Genomic DNA, 15,718 nt, shown 5'->3' on the forward strand with positions numbered 1-15,718 from the left:
ACTCAGTACCTATTTGGTTCACGGACTGAGTTGTCCAAACAGAGGAAGAGGGTGTTGAGGGACACCTAGATTCTTTAGTTTTTGATTGTCCATTAATTTCTGTGGTACCAAATACCAGTGTCTTTAAACTGCTCCCCTGGTCTCTTCTTGTATAAGTCTACTTGGTAATAAGCCTGACACATTGTGCTCTGGTATTAGAGCTCATAAGATCTATATTTAACGTGCCCCAGATGATGAAATTGACTGATACCATAGTCCATACTTTGACGGTGTGTGGGCATCCTACAGAATTTTCCATGTACATAATTCATACTCACGTTTTCCTTAAACTCAGACATGTCATTCGAAGCAATTAACATATTGTGCATGGTTATGCACACAGATGTAGATTGTGGGAATGGTGAATTCAACAGATGCAGTAAATAAAGGAATTCAACAAAGTATTCATATTCATTATCTCCCAAGGCTCAGATGTACCATATGTAAGCAATGAACGTCTGTAAATTGCACGTAAATCTTTACATAGATGTCTAATTTAAATGTGGTCAAATCAATGAATGCAGTGGGAAAAGCAATAAACCCCAGTGGTGCCACATAAGGTCGTTGGCACTGCCTCACTCAACAAAGCATACAATCTGATCCACTATTAGGTAAACCCTAGAATAGAGTTCGGAGACAAGTCATCCCCACCTCATAGCAAAAATAATACAACCTAGTGGTTTCACATAAGGCTGTTGCTGCTTTCTCACTCATTAGAGCATACACTCTAATCATCAGTTATGAAAACCATGTAATTGAGCTTATAGGCAAGTCCCCCCTAACTCTTAGGATGTACGCATATGCTTAGTTGCTGGGTAAGTCAATGTCAGGTATATACTATTTCAAAAATATTCACCATGTTAAATCTAATGTAGTCCCTTGCACAATACAAGTGTATTTGCATCTACTTAACACCTGCTACTCGTGGCAGTGGCCTGTGGGCACTGATGCCCCAGCAGTCTGGTTACACCACAGTGTGTCATGACAGGCAGTTCTGTTTTGCATTATTATGACAAGGCATCCCGTAAGAGCAGGTGACAATATAAACATGCAACTTAGCAGCAAATTATGTTTTTGGTCAACATGTACTTGTTGTGAAATGCAAAGAGACAGGCCCCAAGAATGTTGCAATTAATTATATATGTGGTTGTGGCAGTTTTTTGGTGTGACACAGAGGTGTGTCCTGTAAATGATGTGTGCCTTTCAGGGGGGCACGTCATGGGGTCTTGGAAATTGCAGATATTTCGGACATTGATACCCTGCATGCAAGTACTCTTACAGCTATGTAAGCCAGCAGACAGTGATGTTTACTTCTACACTAATATGTGTCACACATGTGGACCACACAGGAATGTCCCAGAATGTAGGCCATGTGACAAAAGTCTACAATGAATCAAGCATGCATTGCCCAAGGATGTCAGACAACTCCAGCCAGATGTACTACTGCACATATATGGGTGGGTCAAACATGATTGTCCACACATATTATGCACATAGAATGCCACTCACCAGATGTGTCCTCATAGGTCTCCACGCATCCCACGCCTTGCATCTCCTCAACAGTGATTAATTGACTTGTGGCCTCTTCAGTTGGAGTCAGCTGCTGCTCCTCTAGTGGCCCCCCTCCAGTGGGCAGTGCTTGCACAGCAGAATGCATCAAAGCCAGCCACACCAAGGCACCCATCAGCAGGGGCAGCACCTCACCCCGGGTGGCCACCTCATCTGGAAGTGCAGTCTTGGTCTGGGTGGAGGCATTGTTGAAGGCTGTTAGTGCTGCAGCAGATGGCCCTGGGACAGGAGGTTGTGCCGACTCCTCCATGGTGGACTGCACATCCTCCTGTCCCAGGTGTGCAGCCTACACCTCCCCTCGGTAACAAGAATGGACACTGTGGGCTGGACGGCCATGGCTTCCTTCTCCTACTCCACCTCCACCAACCTGCATGTCTCCCGAGATGTTTCCATAGCTTGGGGCCCCTGTGTGGCTATGTCACCACCACCCTGTCCCACTGCTGCAGAGGTGTCCCCTACAACAATGTTATCCTGGGACTCACCCTCATCAGCCTTGCCCAATGTATGCAATGCTCGCCCAGCCACAGCGCTCTCTGAAAAGGTGTACACAGCATGGTGTGACTAGGTACTGTGCCTGGGGTTGCCATTCCCCAATTTTGGAAGTATGTTTCCACCAATACATATAGTTTTCATACCTATTTTGTATTCTCTTAATCATTGCTATGTTACCACCAATAGGCAGGTTCCCCTTACTAATGTTATGCACTTCACACCTCATTGCCCATTTCTTATCTCTAATCACCCTATCATAGCTCACCCTAACTTGACCTTCACAAGCTACTTGTGTTGATTTATGAAATACAAACTTCAATGTGAGGTTGGAAAACCATTCCTCAATTTCATCCCAAATCTTTGCTTCCAGGTCTATCTCCAGCCCCGGCCCGCTCCTCAGGATAGGTTCTCTAGCCCAGTCCAAATCCTTTGCTGATCAAGCAAACTTATTGCCCACATGATTCACCTCAATACTGACCACATGACCTGCTTCTTCTCTTGATCAATAGTTTATATGTCAATGTGACTGAGGCATGATCACTGTAGCTATTCTCATTTGTGGGCGGGACAAAGACTGATATGCAAAAGGATATTTACCACCTGTGAAAGGTACAGTGAGCAAAAAGCAGATGGCTGCAAACTCTCAAAGTGGTTAAAAACCACTGAACAGGTTATCATGCCGTGTTGTTTTGAGAGAGGGGCACCTGCTACCTTTTTTGTATCATTTATATTGGTATACACTGATGTAAACCTAAAATCTTCCTCCAGAATGTACTTTCGATCGCCTTCAGCCAATTCAAATTTCTCATTGTCAAGGCCTCCAGCCCATATAATACTGTAGGTGCAAAACATGGACAGCATCCTTGCACCTAACACTGTAGAGCCTCCTGTTCGAGCTACATAATGAGATAATAATGGCATTAGTTGATTTGCCCTTCTTGTGTGGTCTCTAATGCACTTGTGGTATTCCTTTTTCGGTTCCATAAGGATACCCAGATATCTATATTGCTCAGCATAGTGAATCCAGTGGCCTTCTATGTTTCGAGCTACTCTCCTGAGCGCCTTTTTTCCCAAAGAGGATCACCTGTGTCTTGATTTTATTAATAGTCAACCATTTCCTCTTGCATTTGCCCAGAGCTCTTCAGCCATCCTTTTCAAGCCCCTGAAGGTGTGATACAAGATGACCAAGTCATCAGCATATGCTAGTGTAGAACAGCATGGACCTTCCACCCTCGGAAGACAAATTCCTACCCTATTCAGGGCTAGAGTAGAGGCGCCAAACCACATCCCGGCTTAACTCCCTTACAGCTGACAATCGGGCAGTCAAGGTCCCCTCACCGCCCAACCTTACTCGGACTGAGTTGTTTTTGTGAGCTTTACGAAATAAAGAATGTAATCTGGGCAAATATAGATCTCCAATGTTTGCCACAAACGTTTTCTGAGTCGAAGGCCATTTTAAAATCAACATAAAGTGCATTTAGCCCCAGACTATCTTTGTGACGATTTCTCTCAACAAACATATCCATTAACCGTAGGCTATCCATAGGCTATCCCCAGTAGCACAACCTGGTCTGAATCCTGTCTGGAACCGGTTCAATATTCCCCTCTCTGCTGCCCATGTTTGTAAGTTTTGTAACAAAAATTAGGCAAATACTTTGCCTGTAACATTCAGCATATAGATGGTTCTATAGTTACCTGGGTCTATGACATCACCTTTCTTGTGCACAGGTATCATGATTGCTGTCCGCCATGTCTTGAAGCTCACTCCCTCTTTTATAACCTGTGCATACAATATGCCCAATATATTTCCCCAGGCCTCAGGCTCTTGTTTCAAAACTACATTTGCTAAGCCGTTTGGCCCAAGGGTTCTAGATGATTTAAGCCTTCTGATCTTGTATTCAATATCCTCAGGCTCGATCAGAAAACAGGGATTTCTCGTATAGTGGCTGAGCCTTTTGGGCTTTCCCTCGTGTTTGGCTAAATAAGTTGTCGGGTAATTGGTCCATTGTATTTCACCAATCGGGTTAGTAACTCACCTATTTTTTTAACCTTTTGCCTCGCCTAGTGATTTCCAAATATTTTGCCCATTTCTCTCTTTCAAGATCTTGACCAGATGTTGTTAATGCCCAATTTTGCAAGTATGTTTCCACAAATAGATATAGTTTTGATACCTATTTTGTATTCTCTTAATCATGGCTATGTTACCACCAATAGGAAGGTTCCCCTTCCTAATCTTTTGCACTTCACTCCTCATTGCCCATTTCTTATCTCTAATCACCCTATCATAGCTCACCATAACTTGACCTTCAAAAGCTACTTATGTTGATTTATGAAATACAAACTTCAATGTGAGGTTGGGGAACCATTCCTCAATTTCATCCAAAATCTTTGCTTACATGTCCATCTCCAGCCCTGGCCGACTCCCCAGGATAGGTTCTCTAGCCCAGTCCAAATCCTTTGCTGATCAAGCAAACTTATTGCCTGCATGACTCACCTCAATACTGACCCCATGGCCTGCTTCTTCTCTTGATCAATAGTTTACATGTCAATGTGACTGAGGCATGATCACTGTAGCTATTCTCATTTGTGGGCAGGACAAAGACTGAGATGCCAATGGATATTTACCACCTGTGAAAGGTACAGCGAGCAAAAAGCAGATGGCTGCAAACTCTCAAAGTGGCTAAAACCACTGAACAGGTTATCATGCGTGTTGTCAATGTGACTGAGGCGTGATCACTGTAGCTATTCTCATTTATCGCCATACCGATACGATTTTGAAATAAAGAAGGCGTGACAAAGAAGTAGTCAAGTGTAGCACTCTTTCTGCCCATCTTCCAAGTGAACTTTCCCTGTTTAGCACTCTCCACACAACTATTAGTCATCCTCAAGTCACATTCACTCAAATATCTTGCCCAGTTAATGGCCTCCTTAGAGTGCCTGTCTTGCACTTTCATATACCTTGTTTCAATTTTACTGACACATCTGCAATTAAAATTAGCACATAGAATAATCAATTAATTATGTCCTACATTCAACCAATTCACAAGCAATGCAAACAGTTCAGATCAAATCTCTTCACTTCTCACACCCCTGGTGGGTTATACACATTCACCACCACCAATGTTCTGCCCCCAGGAGTGGGGTTTATACCCTCAACTTCAACAGTCAAAACAAACTCAGATCCAGAGCCTCTTATGATGCTTCTCTCATTCAGTGATTGGCTAACCCCCACCACAAGGCTGCCAAATGGTCAACGCTTCTCCCCTTTCATTGCTAAGGTTTGCCAAATTGCATAACCTTCCACTAGTAAATGTACGTTCAACCAAGTATCCTGTAAGTGAAAAATCAGACTGTCCATCAACATTTCCTGTACTACCCCAGAACCCAATATATGATTAAAGCCCCAGGTGTTCCAGGACATAATGGATACAGTTCAACTGTCATCAGCAGGCAGTGGCCAATGATTTCACCAGCCATTTTAACATTTTTGTACGCCAGTCAATGTGATTTCGTCTGACTGCTCTGTAATAGATAACTTTAATTGCCTTCTTTCTTTATCATTTCTACCAATCCTGGGCAAGACAGGGCCTCATTACGAGAATGGAGGTAATGAAAAAAGGAAGGCAGAATGGTAACACCGGCATCGTTAACGGGTGCGGTTCATTACGACCCGACAACCCGCCAATACCGCCACCACCCGTACTGTGCCTCTTCATGGAGCAAATACCAGGATGCCAGTAATAGGAGGAGATCACAACCCACGCGGGCATGCAAATACTGGCATCTGAAGGCGGTAATTAGGGCCTGCGCGATGGCGGCCATACAGGCATCGCAGACCACCCGTAAACAGCAATCAGAAATCACACCAACTGCCAGAGGTGCACACAATCACCACAGGTGGAGTCAAAGGAGTCTGGGGCAGTATAAAAGGACCACACCCACACACCACACCCCTTCCTACACCAAAATGATACCACTAGCTGTTGCAATCATGGCGCTGGAGGACATGCCTATACTGCTACAACTACAGCAACAACAGCAACTACAACAACCACTACAACAGCAACAACTGGCAGCACAGAGGAGACGCAGGAGGAGAAGAAGGGTGAGACAGGCCCAGCAATTACTACCAGTGCAGCAGTAGTACCACGTAGGCAGCCATTGTAGTAATATATAGCACTTTATAATATTTGTAGCTCCTTGGAGTGTATAGTGCTTCACTGAATATGATGGCATTTTATTGCCAGCAATAATGTGGCACCCACATATAGCCAGTTATATTTCCAGTATAACATGTGAGTATGTGCCTGGAGGCATGCAAGGTACAGGATTTATAATACAGTAAAAAGAAAACTCAATGTGAAGCTGCAAAGTTTAAAAGTGCACCCATTTTTTTCCTCTTCTTTGGAATACCTCATGCATAGGAGACTACATTATGTATATAACTGACTGATTTAATTAACAATTGTTAATCACTAGTGCTAACACATTAACATTATAATGTAATCTCTCTGTGCAAAATTAGGTGAAAATACATATTCTGAAATTTGTTTTTCAAACGTGCACTGGAATTTTTTTTCTCCTTCTCTTTCTGTGTTTGCAGCAAGCAGAAAGCCTGCATACCAGGAAATGATATTAGATACAGTTGCTTCCTCGGTAAAGAGCCTATTGTACAAAAGTGACGGGTGATGCTGCCTTTCAACTTGATTGGAGCAAAGTGCAGATTTATTATGTAGGAAACATGGGAAGGTGCAGAGCTCTGCTGGGGGAAGACTGTCAGAGGGAGAGGTAGTTCGTGTTTGCTGGGCTCGGGAGACAGATGATTTTGGTGTTGCTGGCACTGGCTTGGAAGTTTCGCTGTGCATCTCAGACACCAAGATTACAGGGGCAATTCATGCTGACTGGGCCTGTTCTTCTAAGGCGAGTGAAGGAAGGTCGTGTGGGAGAGAGCTACAAATCTTCGGTAAGCAGACAGTTAAGTGAGGTCACTGTGTGCTTTCGTACGAATGAGCAATAGCAATCTAAAAATGTCATTTAGGCAGAGTAGCCAAAAGAAATCCCCTGCATTTAATTTGTCATGTTATAATGTTACAAAGTGAATTTTGCTCCGTCTATGTATTGTTTATTTTCTTGTTTTTATTACAGATAACAATGCAATGTACTTTTCAGGAATCATCGGGCCTATTCATAGCACATCCAACACACCTATTTTGGGTGTGTTAAAGCCAAATGGTCAATGGCGTCTGTGTGCAGATTTGAGAGAACTAAATATAACAGTGCCAGTGTCCAGATGGCCACTGCCATTCATTGATCAAGACCTGGCTCAGGTGCATGGCTCAAAGGTGTTTACTACATTAGATCTAACAGTGGATATTGGTGTGTGCCATTGGCAGAGGATATTCAGAATTTGTTTTCATTTTCATTTGATAAGACGCAATACGCATGGGTTAGAACTCCATTTGGGTACGTCAATAGTGGGTGTGAATTTGGCATATTTTTGAGAAAGGCTACGCCTGATGCAACGGAAAGAGGAACTATAGTTGATGTAGATGATGTCCTGATAAAAAATGAAAGCTTAAAAAGCCATTTTGATGAAATTAGGCATGTTTTTGGCCAATTGCAAAAGACAGGTGCCAAAGTATCTTTACAGAAAGCCCAATGGTGCAAGAAAAAGGTGAATTTCCTAGGCCATGAAGTGACTGAACATGGACTAAACCTGCAAACGAAGAAAGTAGAGGCCATACAAAAACTAAAAGGTCCTAGAAGTGTGAAAGGTTAGAAAAGTTTTTTTTAGGAATGACGGGATATAACAGAAAGTTTATTGAAAATTATGCTGAAATTACTCAACCATTGACTGAACTACTGAAGCTGAATACACCCTGGAAATGGGAAAAAGGAGCATCTGAGGCAGTGGCTAAATTAAAGGAATGTCTAATAAGGGCACCATGTTTAGCATACCCCATAAAGAATAGGGAATTCTTTATAGAAATAGGCTTCTCTGAACTTTGTATGTCAGCAGTGCTATCACAAAAACATGCTTTGAATCACAAATCCATTGCTTATGCAAGTAAGGCATTTTCCCAAGTTGAAATTAAATTCAGTGAATGTGAAAAGGCCCTTTTGACCACTGTGTGGGCGTTACAGCATTTCCACCCCATTGTTCAGGGAGAAAAGGTAATCATTGAGACAAATCATCAGCCATTGCAATTTTTAGAGAGTAAAATAATTAGGTCAGGCAACCTAGCACAGTCCAGAATGACTTCATGGACACTGGCATTGCAAGGCTTTCCTGTAGAAGTGAGATATTGCCAAAATAAAAAGAGCCCAGTTGCTAAAGGATTGGCAGATTTACATGACTGTGTAGCTGAACATGTATCAAATGAAGTAGAGGTGGAATGTAGTTTACAGGAGTTTGGACAATCACCCCACAAAGCTTTTGATGAAAAGACATGCAAGGATTTGCCAACTGTATATGTTGACGGTTGTGCTTTTCACATTGAAAATGACAGTAATAAACAATTGGTATCAGGGATAGGAAATGTCTGGTTGAAATGTGAAGACATTCCCAGTATAGGGATGAGAATTGGGGTTAGGAGCAGTCAAGTAGCGGAATTGGCAGCCATTTATAAAGCAATTACTACTGCAGTTGATAATAAATTTATTGAAATTGTCCTGGTGACTGATTCTGATTATGCACGAAATAGCTTTGTAGAACATTTGCCTGGCTGGAAAGCAAGCGGCAATGGTTACGTACAATAAAAAGCCTCTCAAACATGGAAAAATTATACAGCTATAGACAAATTGGTGTCAGGGAATGATTTAACAATATACTGGAGGAACATTTGTGGACAACTAAAAACCCCAGGAGAAGATAAGGAGGGGAATAATAGAGCAGATCATTTAGCCAAAATTGGGTTTGTGATGGGAGAGTTGCTACCCATTGAACATTTACTTGGTGAAATACAGATTGATGCAGTCACACACTCTAAAGCTCCAAAAGAGGTAGAACACCTAGTTTTGCAATGGAGTTATGATACACCAGATCAAGACCTGATTAAGGCACAAAAAGATGATCCAATTTTGGGAATCTATTATAATCATTTGATAGACCCTGAACAAAATCCTTTAACTGAAAATGATTGTACAGGAAAAGAAGAGTTGAGGGTGCTTTTAAAGAATAAAAAACGAATCAGATTACAGGATGGACTCATGATCAGGGAATTCATAACAGGACAAATACAGTTGGTGGTACCCCTTTCATTCAGTGGGTTAATGCTACACCATGCACATGATGCAATAACTGCAGGACACAGAGGTTCACAAAAAAACATTAGAGATACTGAAAGATTATGCTAACTGGCCACACATGTCCCAAGATGTGGAATTATATACTTGGGGATGTCTAGTATGTGCCCAATTTAAACCTGCTTCACCAATGTATAGGGCCCCACTGATGAAAAGAGGCTTAACCCTTCTATGGTCAGATTTGCAAATAGGCTATGTAAGGCCTGTAAAAAGGTCGAGCAGGGGGAACCGTTATATTTTAAGTGTGGTTTGTTTGATGTCAAAACGGATAGAGTGTATTCCTGCGCCAGATTGTAGCACGCAAACAGCAGCTACATTACTGGTAAATCATATATTTTCAAGGTTTGGGTTACCACAAAGAATAGAATCAGACAGAGGAAGTCATTTCAAAAGTGCTTTAATGAGTAATGTGTGGCAGATACTGGGGGTGAAAAGAAAACTGCATATTGCATACAGACCAGCCTCTTCTGGGGGTGTTGACCGTTGCAACAGGTCTGTTGTGGATATATTAAAGAAGTTTGTAGCAGAGGCAGGTTCCAGCTGGGATTTACGTTTACCTCTGGTTTTGATGGCAATCAGATCAACTCCTGCCAAAGCAACAGGTATCAGCCCTCATGAGGTATTGACAGGTAGGAAAATGGTGTTACCACAACATTTGTTGTATAGAACACATGAACAGACACTTGTAAGCGCATCTACAGTTCATTAATATATGGAAGAACTGAGGAAGCATTTACAACATGCATTTGCTTTTGTGCAGCGGAATTTGGAAAGAGCCGCTGACAGTGCAAAATCATATAATGATAAAAAGACATCTGTGAAAGAGTATAGTGTAGGGGTCCAGGTGTCTAAATTTCACTTTGGAAAGGGTAAACAGAAAAATTCAAAATTTCTGGCTGCCTGGCAGGGGCCATTTCAAATCATAGATAAGGTGTCTCCAGTGGTTTATAAAATATTAAGAACAGAGGCTAAAACGGCAACAGAGCAATTTGTTCATGTTAACCAAATTAAGCCCTGTCATCCCAAACATGAAGTAAGGAGGCTTGAGCCAGTAGAAATGACTTAAGGGCCCTAAATACATGAAAGAAAACACATGGTTCTATTTATAGTGTCCAATACCAGAGAAATAAAATAGGTGTGATTCTTGTAGTGGAATAGATGTAAATAAAAATACCATATGTGATAAACATTAAAAGAGGGGCTGTGGCAAATGGTATTGTTTTATTACAATGTTGAAATATATTTAATGTTTAATGATGCTTTATGTATATGTTTGTTTTTCTCTAACATGTGTTTAATTTCAGCGGAAGAGAGCAAAATGTTTTGATTTTTTTTTATGATAGAAAGGGTACAATTGGTATTGTGCTATATACTTAACCTGTATCTTTTCTATTTGATTTAGAACAATTAACCTGTGTTTTGAGGTCGGAGGTCACAGGACCGGAGGACATGGGAGGTGATGGAGTGATGGAGTGCCACGGGATGAAGATCAAGTAATGCATCCGGACCGAAGTATGGAGGTGAAGACAAAATAACTGGGATGCCAAAAGAGATGATTCTTATGGAAAAGCATCCAAGAGTGCCAGGATGAAAGAATTCACCGGATGAACCAGATGATGAGAAGTTGATGGTCGGGAAGTCTCAGAGGTTGACATCATTAATGGAACAATGTTGAACTGAACCTGCAGCGTTGTGGATACAGTATTTCCTATGCATACTGGAAGTATGGGCGATAGAGTACCATAACTTTATTGTTTTATTTAATTATTTTAATTAGTTATGTTAATTGTTTGTTTTAATTATTTAAATTAAAATGGTGTTTCACACTTAAACAAAAACATTGGACATTGGACTATGGACACTTCAGTTGGAAAGAAAAGTCTACAATATTCTATAAGAACTAATGTGACTAATTTGAGATGAATTTTGCTTTTATGGTGACTGAGCAGTGATGTATTATGAAAACATTTTAATGTTCATTTTATGGAGTTGATATGGTGGAAAGAGAAAGAGGAGCACAAGTTGGGTTTCTTCCAATTGTGGCTTGGAACATTGCCAAATTGTCAGAAAAGGAGGGATAATGTAGTAATATATAGTGCTTTATAATATGTATAGCGCCTTGGAGTGTCTAGCGCTTCACTGAATATGATGGCATTTTATTGCCAGCAATAATGTGGCACCCACATATAGCCATTTTTATATTGCCAGTATAACATGTGAGTATGTGGCTGGAGGCATGAAAGGTACAGGATTTATAATACAGTAAAAAAAATAAAAAATAAAAACTCAATGTGAAGCTGCAAAGTTTAAAAGTGCACCATTTTTTTTCTCTTCTTTGGAATACCTCATGCATAGGAGACTACATTATTTATACAACTGACTGCTTTAATGAACAATTACTAATCACTAGTGCTAACTCATTAATACTATAATGTAATCTCTGTGTGCAAAATGAGGTGAAAATACATATTCTGAAATTCGTTTTTCAAACGTGCACTGGAGTTTTTTTTTACTCCTCTTTCTGTGTTTGCAGCAAGCAGAGAGCCTGCATACCAGGAAATGATATTAGATACAGTTGCTTCCTGGGTAAAGAGCCTATTGTACAAAAGTGAAGGGTAATGCTGCCTTTCAACTTGATTGGAGCAAAGTGTCTGCAGATTTATTACATAGGCAAAATGGGACGGTGCAGAGCTCTGCTGGGGGAAGACTGTCAAAGGGAGAGGTAGTTTGTGTTTGCTGGGCTTGGGAGACAGATGATCTTGGTGTTGCTGGCTCTGGCTTGGAAGTTTCGCTGTGCATCTCAGACACCAAGATTACAGAGGCAATTCATGCTGACTGGGCTTGTTCTTCTAAGGCGAGTGAAGGAAGGTTGTATGGGAGAGAGCTACAAATCTTTGGTAAGCAGACAGTTAAGTGAGGTCATTGTGTGCTTTCGTACGAATGAGCAATAGCAATCTAAAAATGTAATTTAGGCAGAGTAGCCAAAATAAATCCCCTGCATTTAATTTGTCATGCTATAATGTTACAAAGTGAATTTTGCTCTGTCTCTGTATTGCTTCTTTTCTTGTTTTTGTTACAGATAACAATGCAATGTACATGGTAAGATGTTTATTTTGAATTGCACTTGTTTATAATACAAACAATATAAAAGTAGATCGTGTAGAGAGTTTTTTTTTCTCTCTCTATTGCATTTGGAATAGCATTTGTGACACGGGGAAGATTTTTTTTTTTTAGGTAGTACATTTGTCATTTTCCCATGTAGATAGAATAACAAACAGAATAAGCTGTTATGAAATAAGTGCGTGTGTGTGTGTTCCCCTTTGCATGTTGTTTGGGGAATTCTAATATATATATATTGCTGGAGGTTCATGAGCCAGTAATGTCTATGACATAGAACACTGGTGTAGATAAACGTGATACCGGCTGTAGGGGCACTCTAGGTAAAAGTGTTTGGTGTCCCTGGATGTAGGCCCAAGGCTCTCTATAGATCACTAGGAGTATTATAATAGTAAGGAAAGTTTTGTGTATGATGGGGTTATAATGTAGGGAAGGAAAATTATGCTCACCACTAAATGATCTATCACCACAAAATACCACCAGTAGTTTAAATTGCTAGATTCGCCAACATAATATAACAAGGTATGGTCACTAGAATGATATGAGGCTAAACCCAATCTAAATGCAAGGATAAGTTATTACCAAGCTACCACTCTTCATTTGGCAGTAAGAAAATACCACCAGAACCCAAAATTACACAAAATATCCAACACCACCAATCCCTCGCATCAGACCCATTCCATTCAATCTAACCCCTGACCAGATCCACACCCTGTACCGGTTCGACCAGGACACCATCACCACCCTAGTGGACATGATAGAGAACGTCGCCAGCCTCATAGAAATACGCCCTGCCATCCCCCTGCTACTAAAGGTGGTGTCTGTGCTCTACTTCCTGGCCACAGGTACCTACTAGCACACAGTGGGGCAGTTGCATGGCATTTCACAACCACTATTTTCACGCATGCTGCACCAAGTGATGGATGCCCTCCTGAAGCACGCTAGCACCCACATATCCCTACCACGGACTGCCCAGGAGATAGCCGACACCAAAGTAGGCTTCCATGCACTGGCAGGCATGCCCAATTGTGTTTGTGCCCTGGACTGCACCCATGTAGAATTGGTAGTCCCCCATGCCGTAGAGGCGGTGTACCACAATAGCAAGCAATACCATGTGACTCCAGCAAGATCATCACACATTGCTGCGCCCGATTTCCCGGATCAACACATGATGCCATGGTGCTGCGTAACTTCACGCTACCCCATCACATGGAGCGACATGCTGGATGATGAGCCTGTCTGCTTGGTGAGTTGACTGACTGGCCCATGTCAGTGCATCGGGGCAGTGATGTGTTGGGATGCATACTCCAACTGGGTGGGAATGGGGGGGATGCATACTCAACCTGGGTGGGAATGGGGTGGGGATGCATACCCCACCTAGGTGGGCATGCGGGGTATGCATACTCTACCTGGGTGGGAATGGGGGGATGCTTACCCCACCTGGGTGGGAATGGGGGGGATGCATACTCCACCTGGGTGGGAATGGACAGTGAGTGGAGTATGCATGCAGAGCTAAACACTCCTGACTTGAACCTCCCAACCCTAACATTACACATCACTGGCACACATTTGACCAATTACGTATATCAATGACAACATATAAGATGCACAACCTGGCCACCATGGGTATGTCAAGCAATGCATGACTAAACAGGATTGCAACTGTGCCAATGTGGCTAGTGTGACCATGCACAGTGTAGTATATACAGCAGAAATGGGAGGCAAAACATCATCATACAACCAAAGTACATCCGCATCAGCATTCATGAATTCACCCTGCATCATCTGTACAACACCATCCAGACTACCACACCATATTTCAGTATAGAATGCATCTAAACAATATTTGTGCATACGAACAGGGACATGTGCAGATCAACAGCAAATAGCTGCGGCCATGACTGTGAATCCTGAAGGTGGCAGCTCAGACTGACTCACATAGACCTATCTGTATTCGCTTGAAGGTGATGAAGGATATCTGTTGAAGCCATGAGAGGAGCACAATCGGGTACATACCCGTGTCGTGATTGAGCAGACCTTTGGCCTGTTCAAGGCGCGGTTCCGCTGCCTTAGCAGGTCTGGTGGAGCACTCCTTTATGCACCTGAGAAGGTGGCGAAGATCACCACAGCTTGTGTCATGCTGCACAACATGTGCTTCCGGAGAAATGTACTACTGCCACCTAACATTGACATGCATGCACCGGGTGAGGATGATGAGGATGAAGACGGAGGAGAAGCAGCACCCCTGCTAGCACGTGATGCACTGGATGGCCAATGCAGTACGCCAATCACTGATTGACGATTACTTCTGACCCACACGGACGTTGATATATATGTGTCAGTGACACATTGTACACTGGGGCCATGTGGACATGCACACAAGGAATGTGGGGAGTTGGGCACTGTGCACTGTCATTAATTAAAAGCATACACACAAAATGAACAATGTCCAGGCATTGAATGATTTTTCACACAACGGGTGTATTGATATTAGCAGCAGAAATGTGCAACCCCCCAACCCCCAATGTACTCCCAAAACCCCCCAGTGAACTCCCAAAACCCCCAGTGAACTCCCAAAACACCCCAATGAACTCGCAAAACCCCCAATGAACTCCCAAACTCCCACAGTGAACTCCCAAAACCCCCCAATGAACTCACAAACCCCCCAGTGTACTCCCAAAACCCCCAGTGAACTCCCCCTAATTCACCCATTCACCACCAACACCATCAGAGCCACTCCCATAGTTCTCCAACACTATTTCCTGGACTTCTTGATGTCCGGGGACAGCGTTTCAGAGTGCCTGGCACTACGTCTTGTTAGACGCACAGGGCTGGAGGGTGCAGATGAAGTGTGGGCAGAGGAAGCGGGTGTGGTGGATGGGGTGAAAGCCGTGGAGATTTCCACAGCTGGTGCGGGTTGTGGCTGCTGCACGTGCAGCAGGATGGAAGTGCGGACCTGCGTGATGGGCCCCAGACTGTCTCTCATCAACGATGCCGAGGCATTGACAGCGGCAGTGTTCGCCGCTATGATGGCTGTGGTCCGCGCTATGGCCTGGGCTATCGCACGCCTCGTGTCTTCCCCATCAGCGACATATTGTCTGAGCAGGCCCAACATAGAGTCCTGTCTGGCCTCCACCCTCGCTAGCCGTGCCTCAAGGTTGTTAGCGGGAGCAGCAGTGGTCGAGGGTGCTGTGAC

This window comes from Ambystoma mexicanum, chromosome 10, assembly GCF_040938575.1.
Source record: "Ambystoma mexicanum isolate Mex_15411 chromosome 10, UKY_AmexF1_1, whole genome shotgun sequence".
Lineage (NCBI taxonomy): Eukaryota > Metazoa > Chordata > Amphibia > Caudata > Ambystomatidae > Ambystoma > Ambystoma mexicanum.